At 50.9% G+C, this 13,117-nt stretch overlaps 1 protein-coding gene across 2 annotated transcripts in view; it reads right to left on the bottom strand.

The window, feature by feature from the left end:
* Positions 1 to 8,853, bottom strand: part of Spsb4 (splA/ryanodine receptor domain and SOCS box containing 4) — a 74,404-nt gene extending 65,551 nt beyond the window's left edge. The window contains exons 1-2 of one of the 2 annotated variants that reach the window (XM_031344712.1): positions 8,811 to 8,853; positions 7,979 to 8,332 (exon numbers count right to left, since the gene is read on the bottom strand). The gene's annotated coding sequence lies outside the window, so the exon portion shown is untranslated. The other variant, XM_031344711.1, reaches the window with a different exon arrangement.
* Between the last annotated feature and the right edge of the window lie 4,264 nt (positions 8,854 to 13,117).

The raw sequence follows: 13,117 nt of genomic DNA on the forward strand, positions 1-13,117 counted from the left end.
TTGACCCCTGAGACTCAGCACTAAGACGCAGTTGACTCCCTGCTTGCCTTTTGTGCTTTCACACTGGGTGGAGTGGTTATCAGTAGCATCCTCATCAGGCATCCTGGGAAGGGCATCCCTTGAGGTATGTGTGTCTTCAGCCATTACAGTAGGTAGCATTCTGCTGTGAAGGGCGTATCCGTGCTCAATGCCCAGAGCTCACCAAGTGGAGGTATTTGGAGGCAGGGTCCCTGGGTGGTAACGTCTTCCACCTCTTTTAGAAAACCTGCCTTGGTCCCCCGAGTCTCTAGAGACCTACTCCCAACTTTAGTACACCCCAGAGTAGTCAGGAGGGACATCTTTCTGGACCTGGTCTCCAGCTCTTTGCTGAGGCCCCCTATCCAGAAACAAAAATTCTATACTTCTGTCTTCCTGTCTTCAGGAATGCCCACAGGGACTGCACACAAGGCAGGCACACAGGCAGGCACACAAGGCAAGCCCACAGGGACTGCACACAAGGCAGGCACACAAGGCAAGCCCACAGGGACTGCACACAAGGTAGACACACAGGCAGGAACACAGGCAGGCCCACAGGCAGGCCCACAGGGACTGCACACAAGGTAGGCACACAGGGACTGCACACAGGCAGGCACACAGCCAGCCAGTCAGCCACACAGGCAGGCCTACAAGTAGGCCCACAAGGACTGCACACAAGGCAGGCACACAGGGACTGCACACAAGGCAGGCACCCAGGGACTGCAAACAGGCAGGAACACAGGCAGGAACACAGGGACTGCACACAAGGCAGGCCCACAGGGACTGCACACAAGGCAGGCACCCAGGGACTACACACAGGCAGGCCCACAGGGACTGCACACAAGGCAGGCACACAGGGACTACACACAAGGCAGGCACACAGGCAGGCTGTTGAAAGGAGGCACCCAGCTCAGGGAGGCTCTCTGCGGGCTCTTTCAGAGAACAGAGCAAGGAAAGAACCAGGACTTTTGTGAGGCAGGGAGGACACAGTGCACACTGCACATGCCATACTCTCTCAGCAGCTGGCCCTTGACCGTAACCTGCTGGTCTCTTCCACACAGACTGCTCTGCACCTCCTCCGCTTCATTTATTCATTCCACAAACACTTAGGAAATGTCCAGTGTGTGCCAAGCAATATGTAGGCGAGAGCTAAGGACACAGCAATGACACTACCAGCCTTAGTCCCTACCTCCTTCCTCTATCTAACTAGCCACATTTCTTCTCTGGTTTCTACTGCAGCGTGTGGCACACAGCCAGGCACACAAGGGCGCGCACAATAGAATCTAACTTCCAGATGGGAATAAACCCAATAAGCAGCAGTCACACTGAAGCACGCACGCCAAAGAGTTCCCAATCCATTTCCCAAACCCAACTGAACGTTTATGCCATGCTCTGATGGCGATGCTTAATGACATTATCCTGAAGCATCCGCTTCATTCTGAGGCTTCAATCATGACGGGACGACTCAGCGGGGCAGAGGCAGCATGGAGCAGCCTTGCCACAGTGTAAAAGCCCCAGTGCTGTCTTTGTACATTTTAACCCACAGTCAAACAGTCTCGGAGGTCTCTGGCTGGCTGGGCTCAACAGGGGAGGGGGGTCTGTCTGCCTCCGGCCTGACTTAGGCATTTAGTGATGGCTAAGTGACACACCCTCCCTTCAGTGTAGCCTCAGGGTGTAGCCTTGCTGGGGTCAGGGACCAGGGCAAGTTTCATACCTTTTTTTAACTAGCGGTAATGATGAACCCCTGGGGATCCACAGCTACAGGAAAAGTATGAAATCCAATTACTCCCCTCTAGGGAAGTGCACCGCAGAGGGGTCAGAACTGGTGATAACTGTGAATAATGACAAGGACTGCCAACAGCAAGGGGTCTGGCACCAGTGAACTTCCTTTAGGAGATGGTCAGGTATTTTTACAAGAACACAAACCTGGCCCACCATGCTCTCTGCTTGCACCCACCTACACATTTGTTTGGATTATTTTTTGTTTTTTTGGTTTTTTTTGAAAACGGTTTTTTTTTTTCTTCCGGTGTAGCACTGGAAATCACTCCATAGACCAGGCTTGCCTCTGCCTTCCAAGTGCTGGGATCAAAGGCATGTGGCAGGTTCACTTCTAAGTTAAACTTGAACCCTCCCAGGATGTTCAACAATGCCTCCCCAGCCCGTTACCCTCAGTGAAGCCCTTCTTTGTCTCCATCTCCCCAGTGGGCTGCCACTGTCCCCTCGCCTCCCCTCCCCATCCCTGGACACCTTCCCACTTGTGTAATTCCACTCAGCTTGGCCATGAGACGCCTCCCCTGCCTGACTCCAGACTCTCAGAGGCCCGTGCTTGTCCTCCCTGCAGCACCTATCCTGAAGAGCCGACTGGGCCTCCTCCAGAACAGGAGATGAGCTTCCCTGGTTGAGTTCCCAGGACCTCATCCACAACGTCTGGTATAGAGAGAATGGTGGGTAAATATCTTGGGAACTGCAGTGTGAATTCATGAGTAAAGTACCATGCTATCTCTGGCTTTTCCAGATAGCTACCTTAGGGCTAACAAGTCTGGTCTGAAAGCTGATGGACTGTTTGTAAGCATTTTTTTGCTACAAACACTAAATTGGATGGGTATTTTATTAAAAGATGATCACTCAGAATGAACCTACCTACAGTGAATAAACTATGGAACCCCCAGGGCTTTAATCACAGATGTCCATTAGATTTTTCTCATAAATACACACAGGGAGCTCATGCTACAACTGGCTAGGTTGGCCTTTCTCTCCCAGCACTCATAAAAGCAGCCATCTGTCCAGCCCAGGTGGGGCCCGACTCCTGCCTCCTGCCGGTCCCATCTTCCTAGAGCTCAATCAATGAGGCTTCCCCATCTCGCCTCCTCCTGGGGTTTCCATGGGAATCCTCCTCCCACACAGAGTCCAAGGCTCTTGGGATGAAAGCTCAGCTGTCAGCCAGAAAGAGCAGGAGATGGGAGGGAGGAGGCTTGCTGGGTGGTAACCAGGCCGGCACACACTCCAAGGTCATTTGAAAGAGACATAGGACAGATCCAGTGGGGCAATGAGCAGTCCTGGTCAATGGTGTGGCTGCCCCAGGTGCCTGTGGCTCGTTTCCTTGTAGGACAGCTGTCCTCTGTGAGGCCCAGCATTGCTTCAAGCTGAGGCGAAGCGTGGCAACACAGTCTGAGGCGTGGACTGCCAGTGGGACCCTCTAAGAAAATGTCTATTAAAAGAACCCACTAGTCTGCATGTCCAACCTGTCTTTTATCTCCCCAAATGAGCATAACTCACTGGTCGTAATGGCTTGTTTGAAAACAGGTTTTCTGAAAGCAGGACTATTCAAGCATCATGGTTAATCCAGAGGACTGCAATGGGGACTCAAATACCTCTGGTAAACTTTGTGGGTGTGTGTTGAATACTAGACTTGGAAAGAGGGAGGAGAAAGGCAGATGCAGGCAGAGAGGGAGGGGTCCCGCTTGTGAGGGAGGAGGGGCCGAATTCGGGGAGGGGGGAGTGCTCCCCCCACGTGCCAGGGGAAGTGCTCCATCCTTAGGACTCAATCACAATCACTCCCTTACTTACAGACCATGGCTCACAGGTGGGATGTCTTTATGGGCCAGCAAACTGGGCCAAGCTCCCTCATTTCTGGAAAAGGCAGAGATTGCAGTTCACCATAAACACAGTTCACTGGATCACAACCCAGATAGACGGCCCTGACGCTGCTCTGCCCTTGGGAAAGTAGAGTGTCCACTCCAATTTTCCTGCTGGTACCATTAGGACAACACCACAAGGCAACATCCTGGGCTCTGCCTCTTCCTCTCTGTGAATCCTTTCTTGCCCTTCCAGCCCTCTGAGGATGTCTCCAGTCAGGCCTGCCCTCCCTCAGCTAACCTCTGGCCATTCTAGATGTTCCTTAAATGACTTTGTAGTGTTTTCTTTCCATCCTAAGCTTCCCACTGAGCACTTGTCTACCTTCTCAACGCTGCGGCACATCTGGGGTCCACTAGAACCTGAGAATCCTGTGTCCTGGGCTGAGCTCAGCCTCTTCCATCTCTTGTAACCCAGGTTCCTCTCTATCTGTGGCTCCTACTCAGTAACTGCTACTTTCTCTCCGTTTACACCTTAGCACGGTGATTCTCAACCTGTGGGTTGTGACCTCTTTGGTGGGGGGGTTTCATGTCCCTTTCACGGGGGTCTCATATCAGCAACCCTACATATCAGATATTTACATTATGATTCCTAACAGTAGCAAAATTAGTTATGAGGTAGCAACTCAAATAATTTCACGGTTGGAAGTCACCATAACACGAGGAGCCGTGGCAAAGCTCCTAAGGCGGCATTAGGAAGGTTGACAGCTACCGCCTTAGCAGGATTACTAAAGCAGTCTCCTTGTGAGGGCCTGTGATTCTCTAACCCACCCACCTTGCTGCCAAAAGCCCAAATCCAATCAAGCTGCCCATCACCTGCTCAAACAAGCACCCTTTGAGCTGACACCCAAGGGTGTCACAGTCAAGCTTCCCTTGTAGTCTTTCTCCAACCGGTGACTCTAGACTCTCAAGTCAGCTCACCCCCTTCCTATCCCAAGCTTCTGGGACTTGCTCACCTTCACTGCCCACTGACATTCTCTCCTCTGTGCCCACCGTATAATCCTCCCTCCATCTTTCTGCCCCATGATGTCATCCTAAAAGTCTGGTCCCACTGATGTCTCCTGCATCAGGTGGTATTCCTAGAAGGCAAGCCTGTGCCCAGCTAATTGCCACCCCTCTTCTAAACCAGTCCTGCATGCACTACCTGTCTACAGTAAGGTACTTGCCAGAGCCGGTCGCTACAATCCTAGCGCTTGGGAGGAGGGTTTGGAAGATTAAGGGTTTGGGGCCAGCCTGGGCTACACTGTGAGTTTTAGTCCAGCATGTGCTGCAAAATGAGAGCCATCTCAGAAAAATGCTTGTTGGACTGAATAATTTGTGTTTTTACCAACAAGTATTTTTTTTTTCACAATTGAAGTGTACATTTGAAACGTGGATTAAGTTCTGAATTCAGTGTGTGGAGCAAGAATCCCATGCAATCAACACTCCACAAAGTTTATGACAGCTCAGCTGGGGTCTTTCCCAAAGGATGGGCCAAACTGCTGCTTTCTGCAACTCCAGAGCAGATGCCTGTGTCTGAGCAGCAGCAGGAGAGAAAGGCAGTTAGTCCCCTCATGGAGGGACCATGTTTTATTTAAATGTGCTGCTAGATTTTTAATTTTTTATTATTGATCTTTTTGCCAAGTATGAGTGATCACATTCACACAAGTTAAGTGCAGACATTAAGTCCTTTTTTTTTTTTTAATGATCACCAGGAAAGACTTCTAATGGACCTAGCTAGGTTCCCTCTAACCTCCTGATTTTTCCACATCCAGTTTCTTGTTCTGTCTAGGGAGCTCCTGGAGATCTTTTGTTACTGTGCCAACAGAGGAGGGCCCTTTCAGGAGCACCGGTGTGTGGCCCTGAGCCAGCCGGCTTAGAACAAAATTAACAAACTGGAACATGGGGTGTTGCTGCACTGGCCTTTCTCTCAAAGGGCAAAGACCTCTCGCCTCAGGCCTGAGCCTGAGCCACATCCCGGGACATGCTTCCATGAAGGACAAGGTTCCGATCCTGTGACCAACTGGGGGGTGGGAGTGGAAGTCAGGAAAGGAACAAGCCCTGGGGTGTTGGAGCAAAACCAAAATCTTAGGCCAGGGTTTCAGGGGTGGGGAAGGGAGAAGTGATGGAAAAGAAGGTGGTGTCAGGGATAGCCAGGCCTAGAGGGCAGACCCAGCCTTTACTCCTAGCAGTCTTGAGGAAGTTCTAGCTTTAGTAAGGAATTAGGTCTATTTACATTTTTGAGGATAAACTTCTTGCTAGTGAATGGTTATTACTATTTGCTGATCTGATGTCTGAAAAGCTGAATCTTATGGGTTTAACACAAGTTTTTCTTATTGAGTGAGGTAAAGCACGTAGGTTTCCATGTTACTCCTGTTTCACTTTCTCTGGGTGGTCTGTAATCTTTGTCCTTGGGGGGCTCTTCCTTGTCTTGACTCTTAACACATTTTAGACTGAGGCTAAAGAGCTCAGGGGTAGAGCACTTGCCTTGCACGCACAGAGCCCTGGGTTCCACTCCCAGCATACACACACACACATACACACACACACACACACACACACACACACCAAGTCTGTTCCAAACTGGGTGCTACAAAGCCACTGCAGTGAGTATCATTTCTTTCCCAGGGCTGCCATGCCTTTTGATTGCTTCTGGCAAGTTTTCTTCCTTGCAGATTTTATGTCTATGTCACTGAATGCATCGTTCTTTAAAGCTGAAGAGAAATGAAAACTGAAGAGATATTTGCGTGGCATGGATGGCGAGTCTAATTTTGTTTGCAGCTTGCCAAAAGTGGCTTAAATTCTTTTTACCACCCTTGCTGTGGAAATCTGAAACATGGATTCAGGGTGTGTGTCTCGAAAACAGAGGCCGCCGCCTGTAAGGGATGCCTATACCACACTTTTGACATTTTGTTGTTCTGCAAAGAGGGCTTATCGGCAGCCCCAAACCAATATTGTATGGTGTGGGAGAGCGAGTGGAAGGAAGAGTGTGAAGGATCCTCCATCACCCTGAGTAATAGAAACTGCAGGCTTCTATTCTATTCTGTTCTAAGACAGAGGTACCAAAGTGAGGAAACAGGAAGCGGTGTGTGTGAGTGTGTGTGTGTGTGTGTGTGTGTGTGTGTGTGTGTGTGTGTGTAGTGTGGTGCTAGTTGCTTTCCACAGGGCACAGTGGGAAGAGCGAACTTTCATCCTAAGTCTTATCCGTGTCATCTTTTCTAGATCTGGATAGGCTCAACTACTGTTTGGGGCAGATGAATGGGAGGATAAGAGAAGGGACGTTCACACCCAATTCCTGGAGTAGTGGGAGGGAGAGGAACGAGGAGAAGGGGAAGAAAGGGGGAGGGGAAGCACAGCGGAGCAGCGGACCTGACAAGAACCGCTCAAGGTCACACCGCGGGATGGTGCTGAAGGTAGAATTCGAATCCAAGCCCAGGTCTGCAGGACTGAAAGTTCTAGAGAGAGCCACACAAACGTGCCCTCTTCTCTCTTCTGGACTCAGCAGCCTTCGCCTGGCCACAGGGCGATGGGAACCACACTTCCTGGGTCTCTAGGGCCAGGGGTCTGGGGTGTCTTGTTTTTCCTGGCTCAACAGGAGTGGACTTATTTGCCGCACTCCGGGCTTTGGCTTCCTCCCCGCTTCCCAGAGCCCCGAGCCACCCCATTCTCTCCAAGTTTGTCTCGCAGCCAGGCTGGGGACCGTCCGCGAGCCGAGCGGCTCCTGGACCGGGCCATCAGTCTCCCCTGCCCCAGCGTCGGAGATGAACACATCACCACCAGCGGCCGCTGAGTGCTTGGCGCTTTAGTCCCACAGCTCCAAAAGCTACAGATGAGCAGACCCCCAGAAATGAGTCCTCGCCACACAGATGAGGCAGCTCTGGGAAACTGGAGGATGTGCTTGGACTCACAAGGCTAATAACGCTAGTTCGTGTCTAAATGCTTTCTGAATGCCAGACGCGGGTCTCCGCACCACCCCAGCAGTTCCTCCAACACTCTCTAGTAAAAAGGGCACAATTATCATCCCCATCTTATGGATGAGGAAACCGAGGTTGTGGCGCCTGGCCCAAGGTCACCCCAGAGAGTGACGGATGTACGACCGGAACATAGTCGGGTGAATCTGGGTTCAATTTTTGTGTATGTGTGTTGTCTCCACTACACGGAGAGCAGCGGTTTCAAACCTACAGTATCAGAGGCTGGTCTCAACGCAACGCCCGAGGCTGGGCGCAAACCAACCAGTTCGGAATGCCACAATTCGCGGAGACTTCTCTCACGGACCGGGACCAGAGAGTCCCCAAGAGCACCGGGTGTGACCGGTACTGATCACCCCTTAGCAGGAGCTGGAGAACACTTACCATAAAAGAGAGGGCGAGCGCCTGCCTGGGAGGAATCCCCAGCGCTGGCAGGTCCGGGACTCCCGGGAGAGAGGTCTGCTGCCACTGCCGCCCACTCAGGGGCGCCCGAGCGACCCCGCGGATGCTGGCTGCAGCTTCTCGACCAGCGGCGCGTCCTCTCGGCTTGTACCCGGCGGCAGCGCCCTCTCTCTCCGCACGGTGCCCTGGAGTTAGGGACGTTCTTGGAGAAGTTGACGCTCAGGAGAGGCGAGAGGCCGCCGAGGTCCGGTCCCGAGTGGTGAAGTGCCCCACTGCGCTGATCTCAGCAGGACGCGGAAGCCCTTGCCCTGGTGGCCCTAAAGCTTGGCGCCTGACCTGGAGAGCAATGAGTCCCGCGCTCAGGGCACACGGGCCGCACCTCGGCCGCCCGTCCCCGGAGCACCCGGTTTCTTCCCTAGAGACCCGAGCACACGCGGCGAGGGCTGCAGCGGTGGCCAGGGCCCGGGCTGCTGTACGCTCATTGCCTTCCCCAGAGGCTGGGCGCCTTTGTGCGCCGGGCGCGCCGACCGCCAGGGCCAGCTCTGGATGCTGCAGCCGCCGCCTCCCCCTCCTCCTCTACGGCCGCTCGCTCCCCGCCTTCCCGGCCGGCCCGGAGGCTGCAGCTGAAAGCCGATCCGGCTGAGCTCATCCCTGAAGGCCACTAATCCAATAGCCGGGGAAGGCGCGGCCGCCGGGAACGCCCCTTCCCCCACCATCCCGCGCCCCGGCCGTCCCAGCTCGGGCCGCTGCCGGCTCTGCCACCTTCTGGAGGCCACCAGCTGGCGGGAAAGGGAAGTGGAACCCGCGCCCGCACCCCTGGGCCGAAGTGGCGCGGACGCCATTCACTCATCTGCCGGCTGACTGGCCTAGACACTTCGCTCACACACGCGCTCATTCATGCGCACGGGTCCTCCCCCATTCATTCAAGCGTGCCTAGAGAGCCACGGTGGGTGTCCCCGGGGGGCGGGGATGAAGAGAGGAGACACCACGGTCGCCCTGATAGCTTTTGGAGCCTGTATTCAAGGCCTGAGGGAAACAGCGACTGGGAAAGAGAATGCTTTAATATACCCCCTTGCCTGAGGCCAGACTCCAACTCATCTTTCAGAATCCAATTTCACGCAGCACCTGCTCCAAGGTGCTTTTCCCCGCCCACCTGAGGCCGGAGAGAAGGATCAGTGATCAGAAGGCTACAGGCGCTGATGGTGGGCAGCTCCCGAGTTAAGCAGAGCACAACGATAAGAGGGCGTGGCCAGAACTAGGGATGCTCTGTACCTCTCCAAGTTGGCTTCCTTCCAGGCCAGGGCACCCTGTTTGCAATGCCAGAGTTGACATTAGGTCCATTCCATAATCTTAACTGACCTCACTTCTCACAAAGTGTCTTTTTTTTTTTTTCCATGTACACAGAAGACAAGCACCTGTAACTCAGCCCTGAGAGGGAAAGGTGTTGACCCAGGCTCCGGAGTCCAGACTGGGGAGGGCAATTTGAGAATGTTTCCTTGTGGAAACGTCTGCATGAATGAGCTGCTGGATGCAGAGACATCATAGTCTTATGGTAGGTACCTGTAACAGCCTGTGGTACGACTGGAGCCAAAACAGGAGGTAAGATGAAACGGGAGTGGATACTTAGGGTCTTGGAGAGCATCCAGAGGGCTTGGCTTTTCCCCAAGATCAGTTTGGCAGGTCTCTTGACCTTCACAGATTTGCTGTCCAGAAAGATAACCAGTGGCAGAGTGGAGAGATGGATGAATAGCTGCTACAGCGATCCAAGCAATAAACGATGCCAGTTAGGACAGCTCAGTGGTGTGGCAAAGGGGTATCCCGAGCAATTATTTATGGCGCTCTTGATTTTATTTGTGCTCCTTCATCTATGTCTGCGTGTCTGTGTCTCTGTATCTGTGTGTCTCTGCCTTTGGAACTGCACAGAAGAGCTGCTGAAGGAATGTGACCCATGCGCATGCCCCCCTCGAGTCCCCTTCCACCTAAGGACATTTCTGGAGTAGGTGCTCTCTCTGACCTCGGCTGGGGTGCTGACAGAGCTGGACAGCGTGAAATGAGAACCCAGGAAAACTCAGAGCAAAGGGGAACTTAAGCAAGACTGTCCAAGGACTAGAGAGATGATTGAGGAGATTAAAGAGTGCTTTCAGTTCAGCTGGGCAGTGGTGGCACACGCCTTTAACCCCAGCATTCAGGAGTTCAAGGCCAGCCTAGTCTACAGAGTGAGTTCAAGGACATCCATGACTACCCAGAGAAACTCTGTCTCAAACAAACAAGCAAAAAAAAAGAGTATTTGCTGCTCTCGCAGAGGACCAGCACTCACATGGTGGTTCACAGCTATCCAGAATATCAATTCCAGGGGATCAGATGCCTTCCTCTGACTTCCATCGGCACCAGGCATGTACACGATGCACATACATTCATGCAGGCAAAACACTCATACACTTAAAATAAACCTGAAGAAAAATATACCCAAGACTCTCTGGCTGATGGCTTTTCCACCTGGACCCCAATACAACCTCCAACACTCATTTCTTCCTTCTTTCTTGGAAGGCTTCGCAAATAGCTTAAGAACAAGGTGAGGAAGGGTCGATGGCCACAATTTGAGAAACTGCTTCCCCAAACACATACCTGTCTGCCAGATAGGTTCTCTACACAGGCCTTTACAAGTGTGACTTGCCTCAGGTATCAAGAAACAGGCATAATGGCACCTCCATAGACTTTAGTTGAAATATAACTAAAGTTCCTCAAATCTTCCACACCCTAAATAGCATAGGTACGGTGTGTGCCCAAGTTTGAAATGTGAACAAGTATCTGTTCATTCCAGATAGATTATCCATGGCAGAGCTGAGACATAACTCCAACGGAGCCTGCTTTGGTGATCCATTAGTGTTACTTATAGAAGCATGGAAGGCACAAAGACATAACTAAAAAGCCCATCCCAGTATGGATTCGAGTTGAGCTCTGTGCACAGCTAGCAATCAGAAGAGTCTCCGTGCCCCAGCTTTTACGACCTTGAGAAGGAGCCTTGTGAATCTTGTAACTTTCATGAGCTTTCCGAGCCTTCTAAGTTTTATTAGTTTCCTGAGTCTTAGTTTAAAAAAAAAAAAAAAGTCTTGGTAAACCTCTCTCTTCCCTCTCTCTGAGAGAATGTTTCACTTCAGAGGAAACAACCACACGTGAAGAAGGGACAATTGCCACTTGAAGAATAGCCTGTATAACCAGGTTAAATGGTCTTTAAACCAAAGTTTGAAGCTTATAAACTGGCTTCTGATAGTCCCTGACCCTGGATTGCCACATTCTGTCTCCCTTCCTCTGAAGTGTAGACTAGACTGTCTTGCTTTTCACAAATAGAACACAGTAGGACAGACTGGCAGTCCCTCCTGTGATTAGATAAGGAAAAGGCCAGACAGAGGCTCTGGGCATACATCATCTCTCTTGCTCTTTTGGCTTTTGCCCCTGTATTAGTCAGGGTTCTCTAGAGTCACAGAACTTATGGTAGTCTCTATGTAGTAAAGGAATTTATTGATGACTTACAGTCTGTAGTCTAATTCCCAACAATCAACTCCCAACAATGGTTGGCAGCAGCTGGGAATGGAAGTCCAAGGATCCAGCAGTTGTTCTGTCCCACAAGGCAAGCAGATGAAGCAGAGCACCTTCCTTCTTCCAATGTCCTTATATAGGTCTCCAGCAAAAGGTGTGGCCCGCCTGGATTAAAGGTGTGTGCCACCACACCTTTAATCCCAGATGACCTTGCTTGAATTTGTAATCTTCCAGTCTTAATCTTCTAGGATTCATAGCCACTATGCCACCACACCTCTAATCCCAGATGATCTTGAACTCAGATCTTTCTATCTTAATCCTCTGGGATTCGTTAGCCACTATACCTCAAGATCTCCATGCCAAGATTCAGGTTGGAAACTTGTATCTCTCAGCCTCCAGATTAGGGCCAGGTGAGCCTTCTAATTCTGGATTGTAGTTCATTTCAGATAGAGTCAAGTTGACAACCAGGAATAGCCACTACAGCCCCCTACAAAGGAAGCCAGGGGGACTGAGGCCTGCCACCATAGGACTAACCTAGGTAGCACATCACTCCTTTACTGAGCGTTCCCATCAGGCTTTGGTCCTTTTGATGTCTTGACTGCACTCAAGACACCTGCATCAGAGGCCCAAACTGAGCCACACTGATTCATGACTGTGGAGATGTTAAGAAAACGATTGTGTTTTTTAAGCTTCTGAATCTTGGGGTTGTTTGCTAATCAGCATAATATAACTAATACAAGATATTCTTAACCGCCAAGGAGTGGATCTAAAATAAATCCTTGATGAACTCAGTATAGTCTCATTCTAAAGAACACACAATATTTCACGGACATATAGCTGTTGCTTGGCTCTAGCTTTAAATCTCAGCTTAGACGTGTTTGCTCTTAGCCTTCTCCGTCTTAATTTGGATTTCTATTGCTGTGAAGAGACACCATGACTAGAGCCACTCTTATAAAGGAAAACACTTAACTAGAGCTCCCTTACAGTTCAGTCCATTATTGTCGTGGCAACATGCAGGCAGGCATGGTTCGGAGGACAGCTGAGAGCTTTACGGCCAGATCAGCAGGCAGCGGGAAGTGAACACTAGATCCAGCTTGCGACCTCAAAGCCCACCCCTTGTGATGCACCTCCTAATAGTGCCACTCCCTATGAACCTATTGGGGCCATTTTCAACCAAACTACCACAACGGGAAAGAAGAGATTCTTCTGAGTGTGGTTTTATGTTGTAGCATATTACAAAGTTGATATTCAGTAAGTGTTTTCCTTATGCTGTTTATCAGGAGACCAAAATCTATAATATTAGAATTTTGGAATGAGGAAGAGTCACGCCTGAGGTAGAAGGTCTACAAGATTGTGTCTAAAATCTCTCTCTTAGGTTTTTCATCCATACAGATTTATGTAGCACAATGTAACAGGTGGACATATGAGAACCATGAACTAGCCTTCTCTGGCCTCTGCTTCTCCAGGTCTTGGCTTGCTGTCTACTGCCCAGGTGTCAGCTGTCAATCAAACCTTGGACTCTTTCTTCTTCTTCTTCTTCTTCTTCTTCTTCTTCTTCTTCTTCTTCTTCTTCTTCTTCTTCTT

Source organism: Mastomys coucha, unplaced genomic scaffold (assembly GCF_008632895.1).
Source record: "Mastomys coucha isolate ucsf_1 unplaced genomic scaffold, UCSF_Mcou_1 pScaffold23, whole genome shotgun sequence".
NCBI classification, from domain to species: Eukaryota; Metazoa; Chordata; class Mammalia; order Rodentia; family Muridae; genus Mastomys; species Mastomys coucha.